General features: G+C 34.6%; 1 long non-coding RNA gene across 2 annotated transcripts in view; it reads right to left on the reverse strand.

The window, feature by feature from the left end:
- The window catches only part of LOC135971605 (uncharacterized), a 70,438-nt gene that overhangs the window by 30,451 nt on the left and 24,889 nt on the right, over nt 1-15,098 (reverse strand). The window contains exon 3 of one of the 2 annotated variants that reach the window (XR_012415886.1): nt 11,177-11,207. This is a non-coding gene — a long non-coding RNA (uncharacterized lncRNA). Of the gene's footprint in view, nt 1-9,524; nt 11,208-15,098 lie in introns of those variants that run through there. The other variant, XR_012415885.1, reaches the window with a different exon arrangement.

Consider the following 15,098-nt stretch of genomic DNA (forward strand, 5'->3'; position numbering starts at 1 on the left):
TGGTTTAGACACTTAGAAATGTCTTTGTTTAAAAAAAAATTAAGTGTACTGTAAAAGCATCACATGGTCCAATCTTGTAATTCTCACTTTGTGGAGACCCAGGATTCAGTGTGGGCTCTTCCCAGAGCTCAGAGATCCAGTTAAAAGATAGGTAGTCCCTATCTAAATAAAATTGGTGTTCTTATACAATGCTATGATCGATTTTCACAATTTTGTTTGATTTAGCGTCCATCTTTAATCTCCCTCTAGCACCACTAGACTTTTTCTCTATGTACTTTATGATGTAAATTTTGCTATTTGATTTTCTTCTGAGTTGTTTCCTTTAATATGAAAATTTAAGGCTATTTAGCTGACAACTGCTTAGAGTTGTGAAACAGGTTATCAAGATCTGAAAGTCTAAGATAAGAGAAAAAAGAGTTTTCTAAATCTCTAAGATATACTTATATTGGCATGCCTACTATGTCTATGTATTGTGTACACAATATTTCACTACCAAAAATAAATAAAAGAGCTCTAATTAATTGGCTTGAGAAAATAAAAGTGCTTGAATCAAATGCCTTATCAGGAAAAAAACAAAAGACTAGCCAAATGGGTTTTCAAGTTTATATAACTTAAGTAAAATCTTTAATAAATAAGTTAGCTATAAAATTATTGGTAAAATAATATTAGAAATGTCTTAAGAATTGCCAGCATACATTTTTGTTCACAATTATTAATCAAACAATTTCATACTTATCCCTGCCAAATACTATAAATTGTAAAAATTTGGCATAGGGGTTACAAAACTATAAATCCAGCCCAAGACAGAATAATCTTTGCTTGTGTAATCTTTAATAAATAAGACATTGATATTGGTTTAGTAAAAATAGTTACATCTTGAATTTAGTGAGATTACCATAACTTCTCATCTTGTGGCTTTAGGTGGTCTAGTCCATAGGCAGTAAGGTCTGTTTTGGGAAAGGACGGTTATCATCTTTGTTTCAAAGCTAAACTATAAACTAAGTTCCTCCCAAAGTTAGTTTGGCCTATGCCCAGGAATGAACAAGGATAGCTTGGAGGATAGAAGCAAGATGGAGTCAGTTAGGTCAAATCTTTTTCACTGTCTCAGTTATAATTTTAAAATGGCAGCTCCGTAACTTTAAATAATGACAATTACAGTTTTTATAAATAATCTAAACTATTAAAATAAATAATTAGGTAAATGTAATAGGATAAATACTTGTAAACTCATCGTAACTTAGAAACTAAGGTTATATTAAATTAAATAATAGATATTTCATTATTTGGATATTTTCCAACAAAAATACATTTGTAGGAAAACATTTAAAAAGTGTATCCTTTTAAAAAATGGTGAACAATTTTTGTCTAATTTAAAGCTTGAAGGTCATGTATAAAACAAGGTAAAAGGAACCAAGAAGAAAAAGAGATTACTAAAGAAAGTTATAAAAATAAAGAGTTCTTTTTTGGTAAGAAAGCTTAAAGGGAAATAATTTCATGAGAAAGAATCTTGTATTGCAAATTTAGTCCTAGAGTAAAATGACTGGTTGTTTAAGAAAGAAGGATGTTCAGGACAAACCAGAATGTCCAAGAATATCAAGAATGGTCTGTGTAAGTCACAATAAGAGGATTTATTAAAAAAATCTTTTATATGATCAAGTTGTCATATTATTATTTAAGTTCTGTTTGCTTAGGAAATAACTCAGATTACTTTTTTAAAAATTAAGGTTATTTTTGACTTTTTGCTTTAAACATTGCTGATCTTTTCTTTTTTCAGAGTCAAGGAATCTTCTTTTGAGCTATTGACAGCTTTTAACAATTTTGTATACTCACATGAACAAAATTTGGAGCATATTTTTTTCTCTCTACTTGATTTCTCCAGAATTTGGAAACTATTTGTGAGTATTCTTAACTTACGCAATACAGTTATTTGCATAAGTGCAAAAAGAATCTGTTTTCATTTTGCAACAGGACACAATTGGAGAAACTGGTTATTTTACCGAGGTTTTGACTGGAACGGTGTGCTTTCCTTTAAGGAATCAAACTTGACTTATGGAGCCAATAAAGCCCCTTGGGGAAACTGGCCTCATAACTTCCCTGTACAGGGTTCCTGACCCGTGCTAAGTAAATAATGTCACTTTCTGGCAGGCCCAGGAGCTCCAAGTTTATCTTGGGACCTCAAGAGGAAAGGATCACCCAACTCATAGGTATTTGATGGCACAAATCCATGGCTGGTCTCAGCTTTAAAAAAGTCTTATCTGAGATTCCTTCTATGGAACAGAGTTCCCTCAAAGCCAATTCAAAAGACTAAGTAAAAAATATTTATTCTTGCTGTACTGTATGCAAAGAATTAGGCCAAGTAAAATAAAGCATACCAGTCTTATCATGTTTTGTCATTAGTAAAAATGGGAAACTGGAGAGAGAAAATTTATGTTTCAAAACCAAGATACACTTCTTAGATTCTAGTCTTGCCTAATGTTTCTCAATTTTATTATTTTCTACAGTTTGGACCGAATTCTAATTTTTCTTGGCTACAAGCTTTCAAAATAATGTTTTCAATTGTTTTCCCTCTTCAGAAAAAAATAACAGCAATCTATTTACATCCATAAACCACTTTCATGCCTGCCTGCCAGTGTTTGGACTTCAGAGTAATGTGGCCTATATAGATTTTCCAGAATTGTTCTTTTTGTGGTTGTTGTTTATCTCCCTTCCTCCCCCTATTTTCTCTTCATAGGACATGAGAGTTTACAACCTTCTAACAAAACTGTCCTAGTAACTTGGGACTTACCTGTCTAGGAACAAATCATCCTAGCCATGAGAGATCAGACAAAACGTGGGACCAGGGGCTCATTTGCTCCTAAAATGCTTTCTCCAAAAGATTTTACAAAAAGCAGGGGAGAGAAATTTGAAAGGAAAATATCTTGGGCCCCCAAAATCACTAAGCTAAAGGGAAAAGTCAAGCTGGGACTGCTTAGAGCAATCCTGCCTCCCATTCTATTCAAAGTCACCCCTCTGCTCACTGAGATAAATGCATATCTGATTGCCTCCTTTGGAGAGGCTAATAGAAACTCCAAAGAATACAACAATTTATCTCTTTTCTACTTATGACCCAGAAGCCACCTGCCTGCTTCAAGTTATCCTGCCTTTCCAGATCGAACCAATGTTTATTTTATATATGTTGATTGACATCTCATGTCTCCCTAAAATATATAAACCAAACTGTGCTCTGATCACCTTGGGCACACGTAGTCAGGACCTCCTGAGGCTGTGTCACGAGCACGTGTCCTCAACTTTGACAAAATAAACTTTCTAAATTAACTGAGACCTGTATCAAATTTTGGGGCTTCACAATAGTGTCAGTATTTATACAAATTTCATTTGTATTATGCGACATCTTTGCCATCTTTTTCCCCCCTTTCACATAGAAACTGAGCTATTTGGACCATTTAGACCTCAGTCAGGACCCTTTCTTGCATTGCCTTTTCCCTTACCAAAGCAAAATAAGCAAAAACAGAACATCCTGCCCTCAATTCCCTCCATTGCCATGCCTCTCCCAAGAGGGTAAACATAATAATGACACTAATCATCATTAAAAAATCATAGCATAAATCTAGTGTGTCTTGGAGCTTTGCTGTGGCCTACCAAATAAGAATTAAAATATAATTCTCCTAGTATTTGGTAACTGAACATCCTTGGACTGGAGGTTGAAAGGAGCTAATATTATTCTAAATCTTATCCTTTTGCATACAGAGTAATGGCAAAATTCCAGCATAATAATACTGGACATTTACATAATGCCCTTTTTCACAGGCATTCATAGTGCTTTGCAAAATTTCCTATGAATTTTTTCTCAGTATTAGATAATAAGAGAAGAGAGATGATTGATTCTAGATGGGGAAAGAGGGATAGGCAAAGCCTGAATCCAAAAAAATAAAGTGTGAGGCAGAAAGCTTAAGAGTGGACTCCTGACTCTGAACCTAATGTTCTTTCTACTATTCTTCTGAAGGCAAATGCTTACTTTTTTTGGGTCTGCTATTTAATAGCACCTAATGAATATTGAAAAGCAAAAGGAGAATGGCCCTTGAAATTGAACACTAGCAAGAGACATGTTTAGAAGGTAGGATTTATTAAAACTGGGTTCCAGATAAGCCTATTTTTAAAAATTAAGAAACCAAAAGCAAATCAAAATTAGGGGAAAATATGAAATATCTACAAAACAACCTGCATCTTTATGTACCCTAATAATAGAAGGTATGGAAAATTGTTAGATTAAAAAAAGACCAGACTATCCTCAAATAACCTAGAGGTAAATAGTAATACGTTATAATTCATCTGATAAATTTCTCAAACCGTATGTTTTATTCAGCCTGGACTCACTAGGGATTTTTCAAAGTTCCAGATTTATAAGAAAAAAAAATACTTGAAATTGAAAAGTGGGGGTAATATATAGTGATTAAAGTTTGAGTCTGATTTTTTTTCAGTAAAAGGAACCAGTGATGCAATAGTCCCAGGGATTTAAAAGAGTTTCCTCAAATATATCTGGGGGATAAGAAACACCAAAGAGAAAATAGGCCCAGTAATAAATGACAAATGAGACGAAATGAGATTTTGAAATAGTTGGGCTACTGAACTGATATTTTAAATAGATCTTTTAACAAGAAAAACAAAAAAGGGGCTAAGGATAGAGAAGGAACAAGAGTTGTCTGCAGAATGCTGATAAATAGCAAGCAAGGGAATTCAGTGCTTGCAAAATTAAGGATTTTCCAAATCAGCAAACTTGGGGGATATGCCTTGCCACCAGGGATAAGAAAGAACTGAGTAATTTATATTCTGAATCACATTTTCTCTTACATTTTCATTCAGCCAGGATAATCAAACCATATTATAAACCCCAGAAACTGCTTTAACATGCAAAACATGCAAAACACCTGGCTTGCATTCTCACTCCTAATATCCTCAGATAATCGCACATGCTTTTAACAAACAAATTTAATTATCTGCAAATGCCAAGAACTCTACTAGGTACTACAAATACAAAGAAGCATTAGCATCTTTCCCAAATCATTCCACCCACCTTGGAATTCCACTCACCTTGGAAATCATTCCACTCACCTTGGAACACTCACTCAGTTTTGACCCAGGACCCCATCTGCCCTTCAAAGCAAGCAGGTTTGTTGAAGATCTGATGGCTGCAGGTATGTGGTCTACCTTTGTAGTATAGTTTGAAGTCGGGTAGTGCGATGCCTCCAGCTTTGTTCTTTTTGTTTATCATTGTCTTGGCTATATGTGCTCTTTCTTGGTTTCATATAAATTTTAAAATAGTTTTTTCTAAGTCAAAGTTTTTTCTAGATCGAAGTATAGTCAAGGGTTTCTTTGTGATAACACTACACTCTTAGACTCGCTTTCTTAATTTGGAGAGAAAGCACTGGAGTTAGAGATAAGTCCCAACCCTCAGAACCCTCAGTGTACCATGGGTATGTATTCAATATGACAGTGTCATCTGTCCTACATGTTGCTAAAGGGAAAAAAAAGTTGACAACCACTGCTCTAACTAGGGCTTTTCAGATCATGTGAGAAAGTTGGTCAGATTTCTAGAGCCACGTAACTACAAATATGGGACAACCAAGGTATTAAGTTTGGGGATCATGGTATAACTCAAGTAAATTGGGTTGAGCTTCACTTAACTCACTCTCAGTACACTCTCATACTCAAAGACACAAATCTGAGGAGTCATAGAGTATTTATTAGTACAACCCTGTTCTCACTTTTATATTTTGACTTCGTTTCTTGACAACTCCAAAGAGAATAGTACATTCTGTACACAGCAAGAATTGTTTAAGTCCTTTTCCCATTACTGTCTCTCTCAGTAGGCTTCACACAGATGGCAGCTGCTCCTGAAAACATTCACTCTCATTTCTCAACGCCTTAACTCTAACCAATATCCAGTCAATGAATCTCTCTTCTCATCCTTGACATCATTGTTATTCAGTCCACTTTGTTCTTGATTCAGAGAGTATGTACTTTAGGAGCATGGTTTTCCTTTCTAGACTTCGGTGCTGATGGAGACAGATGCCCTTTATTGTCAGAATTACCTCCAAGTGACTTGAAGGATTTTTGTTCCTGTGTTTTAATTTTATATATTTTTTGAAATATAGGTGTTTAAATACGTTCTTCTTTTTTTCCTGTACCTTCTACTTTTAAAATTAGCATGTATTGACTTTATAATAAGAAAAGTTATTTTTAACTTAAAAAGCTTATATATGCTCATTATAAAAAACTTGGAAAACTCAGAAATAGAGGAATAATATAATCATGAAGAACATTTCGATTTTAATGCATTTTCTTTATCTACTAAACATGCACATATATACACACATACAGACTATACTGTTCTGTATTGTTTACTTGACGTACTTTGAGTATTTTCTCTTTTTATTAAGTATCCTTCTGAATATTATTTTAATGACTCTACTGCTTTTCATTGTATGGATATATCATAATTTATTCATCCATCTCCCTGTTGTTAGAAATTTAGATTGTTTCTAATTTTCACCACTCTATAATGTTCACTAATCTTTTCATCTATACTCTTTTGTTAAAATGAATCACAAAAAACTTAGAATTCCTGAGCCAAATATTATCAATATTTCTTTAAATTTTGTGAAAGATTTAACTGTTCTCCAAAACAGAGACTAATATAATGAACTCCCTTATACAAATCATCCCACAATCAACACAACAAAATTTTACAAAATCTTTATTTTTAAGGTTCCTGATATGCAATACGTTGTCTGATTGTGTTCTAGAAATTAACCAATTTTTATTCTCACTATCATTGTGAAACTCCCAAAAGAACTCTAACTTGTATTGAGTGTCTCTAATATCTGATCATTGTTGGCAAATATGGTTAGCTATTTCAAACCAAAGTTGTTAGAATCTTGCCTCACATTGTCCTAAGAGTCTAGTCTAGATCCTTTAAAAATTCATTTCATCTCACAATGCAGTTTCTATCTTTCAAGATTGTCTATCTTCACTTCAGCAGAGGAGCTCAGACTTCAACTGACAGTCCTTTAGTCTTTGGAAAATTGATGTGGGCATCAGTTTCCCCTCTGTGCGAGTATCTCTGGTGTACTTGGGGAATCCAAACTCAATTCTAATCATCCAGTTACTTATTGGGATGTACTGTGAGTAATGATAATTGAAGGTTCTTGGCAGTTTGTAATCTCATGCTAAGTTTCCATATGTCAGCCTTCTTCAAGGTCTGTATCTTTGCTGAATAGACCAAAACTTACAATATATAATTAAATGTTATATGCATCATCAAAACTAGGCTATTTATACGGAAATTTAGTATCTCGCTAACTTACTACTTTGATTTGAAGATAGATGTTGGCACTCAAAGAATTATTATTATTGTATAAATAATATAATAACTATATGGTATACTGGAAAAATCACCAAAATGGGAATAAAGAGTCAAATTCTAGACTCAACTCTGCTATTAACTAGTTATATAATGTTAGATTAGTTTTAAAATCACCCAGTATTTAATTTTGGTTTTTAAATTTACTAAAGTGTCCTCTGGTTCTAAAATTCCACAAATTAAAAATGTCTTGATATAACTTATTACCCATTTACCATTAAAAATGCACTTTAAAAGATGATAGCTAGCATAGTAGTTGCTACGACATTATCTGTAGAAGTTAATGTAAGTCACCTAGTGGTGTGATGCTGATAAATGTTTTTAACAACAAGCTCTCTGATGAAAACAGCTTGGATATGTATCTTTGGCTTAGTTCCAGAGTGCGACTATTCACCACAGATGATTTAAAGTCACTGAATGTGGAAATGGAAATAGATAGGCACAATCATCTCACAAGCCAGTGTAAGCTGGCTCTGGCACAATACTGGACCTGCATTTATATGGTATTCCAGGAAAAATACATTCAGCTGCAAGTAACAAACAATCTAGCTACCAGTGGCTTAAACAATAAAGGAATGTATTTTTTTTTCCGTGTAAAAGAAGTCTGGAATTAGTGGTTCAAAGGTTGTTTCAGCAGTTCCACCATCTCAGGGTATTGGGTCAGTTTCTTCATAATTATATTGACTTTCTACCTTATTGTTACAAATCAGCTAGAGTAGCTCCAAGCTTCCTCTCCTTTTAGGACCATATCCAAAGTAGAAAAGAAATTGTAGAGAAAATATACTTTTTACTTGTCATTGTTTTCCTCCTTTTATTAAAGAGAATGAAAAAATTTTCCCAGAAACCCCAAAAAGCTTCTCCTCATGTTTCACTAGCCACGACTGAATCCCATGTCCACTGTCAGACCCGTCACTGGCAAAGAGGATGTGAATTGCCACAGTTGGTTCAGATCAATTGTGATTTTAACCCTGGGACTGGACATATGGACAAAAGAGGAAGTAACATTGATGTAGGCAAATAACAGTGTCGGCTACATGTAAAAAAAGTTTCAAGCTGAAAAATGTTGATACTTGCAACTACCAACTCCAATCCAATTTGTTAATTATGAGTCTATTCAATGGGCAAGACAAAAGAATGTATCTACCTCTCTCTTGGGCATGTCATAATCAATCACACGCCCAAGAGTGGATTTATAAAGGAAGTCCCAGCATAGTCATTAAGACATTTAACCTTTTAAAACTTCTTTATGAAATTGGAACGGTTATATTTTAAAATGTCAATCAATATCATAATTTAACTTCCAAAAAATTTTAATTAATATGAACACCTTAGATCAAGCTTTTTGACTATTTGGACAAAGGAGTAACTAGTCCTGATTTAATTTAAAAATTTAGAGTTAGTATATTAATTCAGGAATTTATTGTCATGATATATTACTAAATGTAATGGCCTTCATTTAATTTTTAGTAAATGCTGCTTGGGTTGTAGACCAGTTTATAATACATGTGTACTCAGTAATAAAATTTCATTTATTTAAAATGATTTTGTGGCTCATAAATAGTATTTCATTTGATATCTCATTTTATAACATTCAGAAAGTTTGCCACAGTGCATCCAAACTGAAATTGGAAAGGGAGTCTGATTTGGTATATTAAAAAAGTCTCAGAATAAAAATTTTTTTACATGGAAAAAGACCAGCTTATAAAGCCAGAAGATTCTCAGAGTTGTCACCTAGGGCTTACACAGCCTTTAAAAAATATACAGTACCTGTTCAGACTCTGCTTCTTTATATTTTCCTAATTATCATTTACTTATATATCTTTTTTATTTGCAAATAAAAAATGGAAAAATGCTGCTATACAGAAAAAAGGCCTAATATGACAAATGTCATTATTGAAGCAACATATGGGGCAAGGGTACAAAATTTGGTCATTTTTATTTTGTAGTGCCTAATATTATAGATGGTTATTGTTAAATTAAGAAAATTATACCAGTGGCATACTTTAGGTTGTTCAATCATTTCAGTAGAGGTGGCACATGAGCCTGTATGAATAGCTAATGCAGAACTAGAGAATTTTTGCTCAGTTTAGACTATGGAGACTACTTTTTATTTTGGCTGTAGAATATGACTAGATTATCTAATTTGAGATGTATTATATAACCCAGCCCTTTACAAATTTTATATTTTATCTATTTAGTACTTTTCTATGTCCCCTATAATGCCTAATCATAGTTGTCAAGAATATTTGTTCTTTTGGGTTTTATTTCTCATTTTATTTTAAAAGTGTTACTTCTGTCATTTACTCTCTGACATACTGAATCTAAATCTATCAAATTAGGTAATAAGATCAAATTGGCATTTCATATAATTTAAGCAAAACACTCCTTGAATTATCTGGATTTAAATGCCTTCTTTAAAAATAATTATTTCATTGCAAAAAAATAAAAACTTAGCACAGAAAAACACTGATAGATTTACCTTGACTTGAGTATCCAAAATGACAGCCTGAAGGCCAGGTGCAGCCTCCAAGCATGTATTTACTCTACACAATATTTAAAAGTCAAAAGTCACAAAAAATTCACATTTCCAGCTTCTCTTGAAACTCATCAGGAGCTGTCAGTATTACATCTCTACATTTTCAGTTGGAGCTGATTCCCCATCCCCACATCCCACTGTAGACAAGGCCTCTGCCCTCCTCTAGCACTGCACAGTCCCTGTTGCAATGGGCTCAGTGCTTGCACTTAGCACTCCCACTTCGCCAGCTTCTCTCATTTAAGACATCTAGCAGGCATGTGGCTGTGCTAGTGGTTACCTGATAAGAACACTCTCACTAAGAAGGAAGTGGGGGCTTCCTTCATCAAGTAAGGAAGATACCTCCTCTAAGCTCCCTCAGGAGGAGCCTTAGAGGGGAAATCATTGCCTAATTTTGCTTAGAGGGGATTTGCCTAGAGGGGATATCTTTTTCTAATTTACAAAAGGAGACTAGTAGCCCTCACAGGATTCTGATCTAAGCCTAAAAAGTCCTAAGAGCAAGAATTATGTCTTGTTTGTCTCATTTGACTTTGTAATCTTGGGGCTACGCAGGTCTAGAACACATAATAGGATTCAAAAAATGTAGGACAAGTCAACGATTCAGCTTCTACTCTCTACCAAATATTATTTTGAAAGGCTCTTAAAAGATTTAAGGAATATTTGAAGGAATATTGGCAACTTCATGGCCAACAGCCTATGGGATCTGGACCTCCTTTAAAAGGAATTCTGTGGGCTAGGAAGCCCTATTGACTTGGATTGCTCCACATTAATAGATTCTACTTCCTTTTCTTATTTGCTATGTGCTACTCTTCCCTGATGGAACTGAAGCCTGGGCATCCAGCTATTCCCCAAGCCTGTCTAGTCTGTCCCACATCCCCTTACCCAGATGTGTACCTAAAACCCCAATATACCTTATTAGCTGACTGCACCCAAAATATAATAGTAAATCTCAAAAATCTACTCTACTCTACTTCCAGAAGCAAACTTTCTTTACATACACACACACACACACACACATAAAGTAGAATATATTTTTTGTTCCAATCTATTGTATTCCATACGTCTTAAAAATATATACAGAGAATTATTTTTGCTCATTTGTTTACTTATTTATACTTCTCTACAAAGGATTTAGGAGATTTATGAAAATAAGAAAAAACTAATTAAAAGGTGCAAGAAAAATATTAATTAGATTAGAAAGTCATAAACGGGTTGGGACTCACATGTCTGGTCACAAAGTTGCTCTGAGATCCCCTGCATACCAAAAGAAAATAAAAACAAAACCAGTTTACTGATTTGTCCCTAAGGAAAAACACATGCCAATATTTTCCCAAAGAAGCAACATTTTCTTTAGTATCTAATTCTGAAAGAAATGTATGGTATGTGGACAGTAGTGGCAGCTGGCGAGAGCTGGTCATGGAAAGACATCTTAAATAATTTTCTTTACAAATGCAGGAATGATTTCATAAAACTTACTCAGGGTATCCCAAATGAAAGGTGAAGGTGTGACACAAAATGTGACTCAGAGGAGGTAAGTTCTACAGATGCCCCCACTCCCACTCAAAAAAAAAAAAAAAAAAAATTCAAGTAAGCAGTTGTTTGCTGATACACTGTGATCAGAGAAGAAACCTTGAAGCAGTAATTCTCAATCATAGCTCCACAGATCCTGCATCAGAACCACCAGGGATTAGGGAGTGCTTGTTAAAACCTCACATTCTCCATAGCTACAGAGTAGGAATCTCTAGGGGATAACCCAGAAGAGATGCAGCTTTTCCAGGCTTCCCACGTGATTCTTAAATCCCATCAGAGACAAAACCTCTGTCCCAGAGCAGTGGTCTTCAGATTTTTTTTGCTTGTGTGTTATAAAATAATTTTGAAAAACTAAGTACGGTGTCACATTCAAGTTGCCATCTCAATTTTTTTATTCTAATTTTATACAGTTGCAAAACATGTAATTTCTGGTTTATTATAATATTGATATTTTCAAATAAGTCTTATCTATCACCTTAAAATGTATCCAATGAGTCTTAAATACTCATACTCAATGAAATGTAAATATATGAAAAACTATTCTACAAAGTTTACATTTTCTCCTTGAACTTATGTTTCCATTACACTTTCCCCACAGAAATTTATTCTAATGCAATGTATCTTATGCTTTAAAGTCTTTTTTAACATCCCATCATGCTTCTCTGCAAAATATGTACATTGAAATTTTGTTGTTAGTTCTTGTGACATTAAGACTGTATTAACATTTCTTCAGAACTAAGTTAGCATTATAATTGTTATTAGTATACAATTAACCAAAACATACATATTATATAGATTTCATAGCTAATTTTTAATTATAATAATTTTTGGAAAGTGCTTCTATTAATTTGATGGATAGGCTGGTTTGTCCCCTGGTTAGTTCACATATTCACTGGTGAATATTATTGATTACTAGAATAAGACAAGCTTAAGCATCAATTTTGTTCATATGCTTTGCTTTACATATAATACTGAGTGTTTACACAAATAAGGAGATGGGAAAGGAAAGTGTTTTGTTATAGCAATGTTACTCAAATCTTTGAACTTCTTCTGAATTATAAACCTAGAATCATAGATAATTTATCATCAAAATTTAATTTTATTAAGTTGAAGCTGACAATTTTATTAGGTCTTCCTTCAATTTTGTTAATAGCAAAGAATTGGAAATCACCTAACCTGCAAAAGAATTTGTAATCCAGTCATTAATAGCCATTTACTGTCTCTAACCCCAGCATCAACATTTTGAAATATGATTAGTTTAATGCTCTAGATGTGTAAAAGGGATGTGTAAAAGCCTCTAGGGCATTAAACTAACCCCAAGTAAGATTCCAGATGGTTGAAAGGTATTCCATTCTTTTAACAAGTGGATGAAGCGTGATTGGAAAATGGGAGGTGGGAAAAGAGGCCAAGGGACATTCTCAGGCAGATTCACTTTAGTAAAGAATATTTGTGGAAATTGAGGATCTCAGAAAAGCTTTTCTAAAAACTATTCTTGCTTCCACATTTCTCAAAAAGTCTTGAGGAAAGTTCACAAACCTGTTTGAAGACCACTGTGCAATGTATCTGAACACATTGAGAGAATGAATTACTTTCAAAAAGACTTCAATAATATTACAGAAAATTAAAGTGTCCAAACATTTATCTCAATCTTCTCAACTCCCTGGATTTAATCTAAATGTAGGCATAGCCTGACTTGAGATAGCTATAGCAAGAGTTAAAGAGAAGGAGCCAACAAGGTATTCATAACAAACAGCACAGAAAGATGTGGGAGATCCTTAAGAGCCAACAAGGCTTGCTGTTAGGATTTTGCCAGTCCTTCTCTCCTTATTTTAATGAAATTCTTATAATTCCCCAAAGGGTTGAACTGGCTCTGGGTCAGACAGGACCAGAAGGTCCTCATGTTTTCTCCCTGAGGAATTCTGTAATTTTGTTGCCACAAACAAAGCTGAGGATAGGAAAGCATCTCCTTTTTCGTTGTATTTTGTTTAATATGAAAATAATTGCCTCTACTCTTGGAGACCTGGCTTAATCAGACTAATCTGATTTTCCACTGGCAAAACTAACACTAAAATGGTATTGCTCCAAGTTCTCTAATTGTAGAGCAACCACACGTTTTCTCAACAGATACGAAAGTCAAATGCTATAATGTTGGATGAGGTCATTGTGACTAGTTTGTTATAAGGCCTATTTTAAGAGACCACATGAATTTCAGTGAATATTATGCTGTGACGGGAAGCAACAGATAGAAAATTTACTGCAGAAAAAAATTATGAAGTGTTCCTATAATTTACCTAAACAGTGATGAGTTTCCATGAGTTATTTCATAGGAACTATGTTATTTGACCGTAACCTTTGTTCTTTCACCCCCACAGGCCACAATATCAGACCCTGGTCTGTTTTTCCCTCTCTTAGCCACCCTCTTCTTCCCTGCTCAGCTTGAACACTATGATCAACCTTTTGATGGATACTCTCACCAGCACTCTCAGTGCTCCCTTGAACTTCTGCTTATCTATTCTGCCAAGCCCCAGCTCAGAATCAAACAACCATCTGGTTCTCTCTACTATTGCTTCTAGTTTGCCAAGTACTGCTGGAGAAAATTGTGTAACTGCTGATTCATGCCATGCCAAATCTGCAATTTCCAAATTCACCTTGACCCTTTGCACTACTTGGCAATCCTTTTATTCCTACCTGGTTGGCTTCCTTTTCCAGTGCTCAGGTGCTCTTCCAAATCTCATGTCATTACTCTTCTGAGGTTTCCTGCTATACCTCCTCAATCAAGAGACGACCTAACTTTCTACATCAGAAAAAATTTGTATTCAATTTCCCTTCCTCCCACTTCTAATGGTCATCTACATCTTAATGTGCCCTTCCCCCTGTTCCAGGGGATCATTATCATGCATCAATTATCCCCTAATACTGTTCATTGGTTTCTAAGCTATTCACTACAAACTCTATACACATTATTACAAGGCAAATATTCTCCTAGGAATTAATATTGCAAGTTAACAAACGGGCTTTGGAATGTCAGGAAACAAAAGCTGCTGATTGGCTATAGAAAATAGCACATCAAAATAGCAAGTGTTGGTCTGGTATAGGGGCTCATGCCTGAAATCCCAGCTACTTGGGAGGCTGAGGCAGGAGAATCACTTGAAACTGGGAGGCGGAGGTTGCAGTGAGCCGAGATCGTACCATTGCCCTCCAGCCTGGGCAACAAGAACAAAACTCTGTCTGAGAAAAAAAAAAAAGTGCTCTTCCTCTTTGAATCATTCATAATCATTCATAATCAAGAACAGAAATGAAGGTAAGTTGGGATGCTACCTGCCCATTAAATGTTTCAAAATTCTATCATAGTTCTGCCAACCAAGTGTCACAACATGAAATTTAGAGGCAATACTTTAGCGATCAATGCCATTTTTGTCCTCTACTATTTGCTGCCACCTGTCACATATGCAGTCAAAGATGCTACTAATGCTACTAATGATAATTCATCCAGCCAGTTTCTTTTTTTTAACTGCGAGGAGTTTTCTCACCCTCATTCAATCCAAACTTTTCATGGAAATTCCCAGGGCAACCAATGTGAATTATGTATGATTTGATATGGCTGTCCTAATTTAA

The sequence above is a fragment of the Macaca fascicularis genome, chromosome 7, assembly GCF_037993035.2.
Source record: "Macaca fascicularis isolate 582-1 chromosome 7, T2T-MFA8v1.1".
Lineage (NCBI taxonomy): Eukaryota > Metazoa > Chordata > Mammalia > Primates > Cercopithecidae > Macaca > Macaca fascicularis.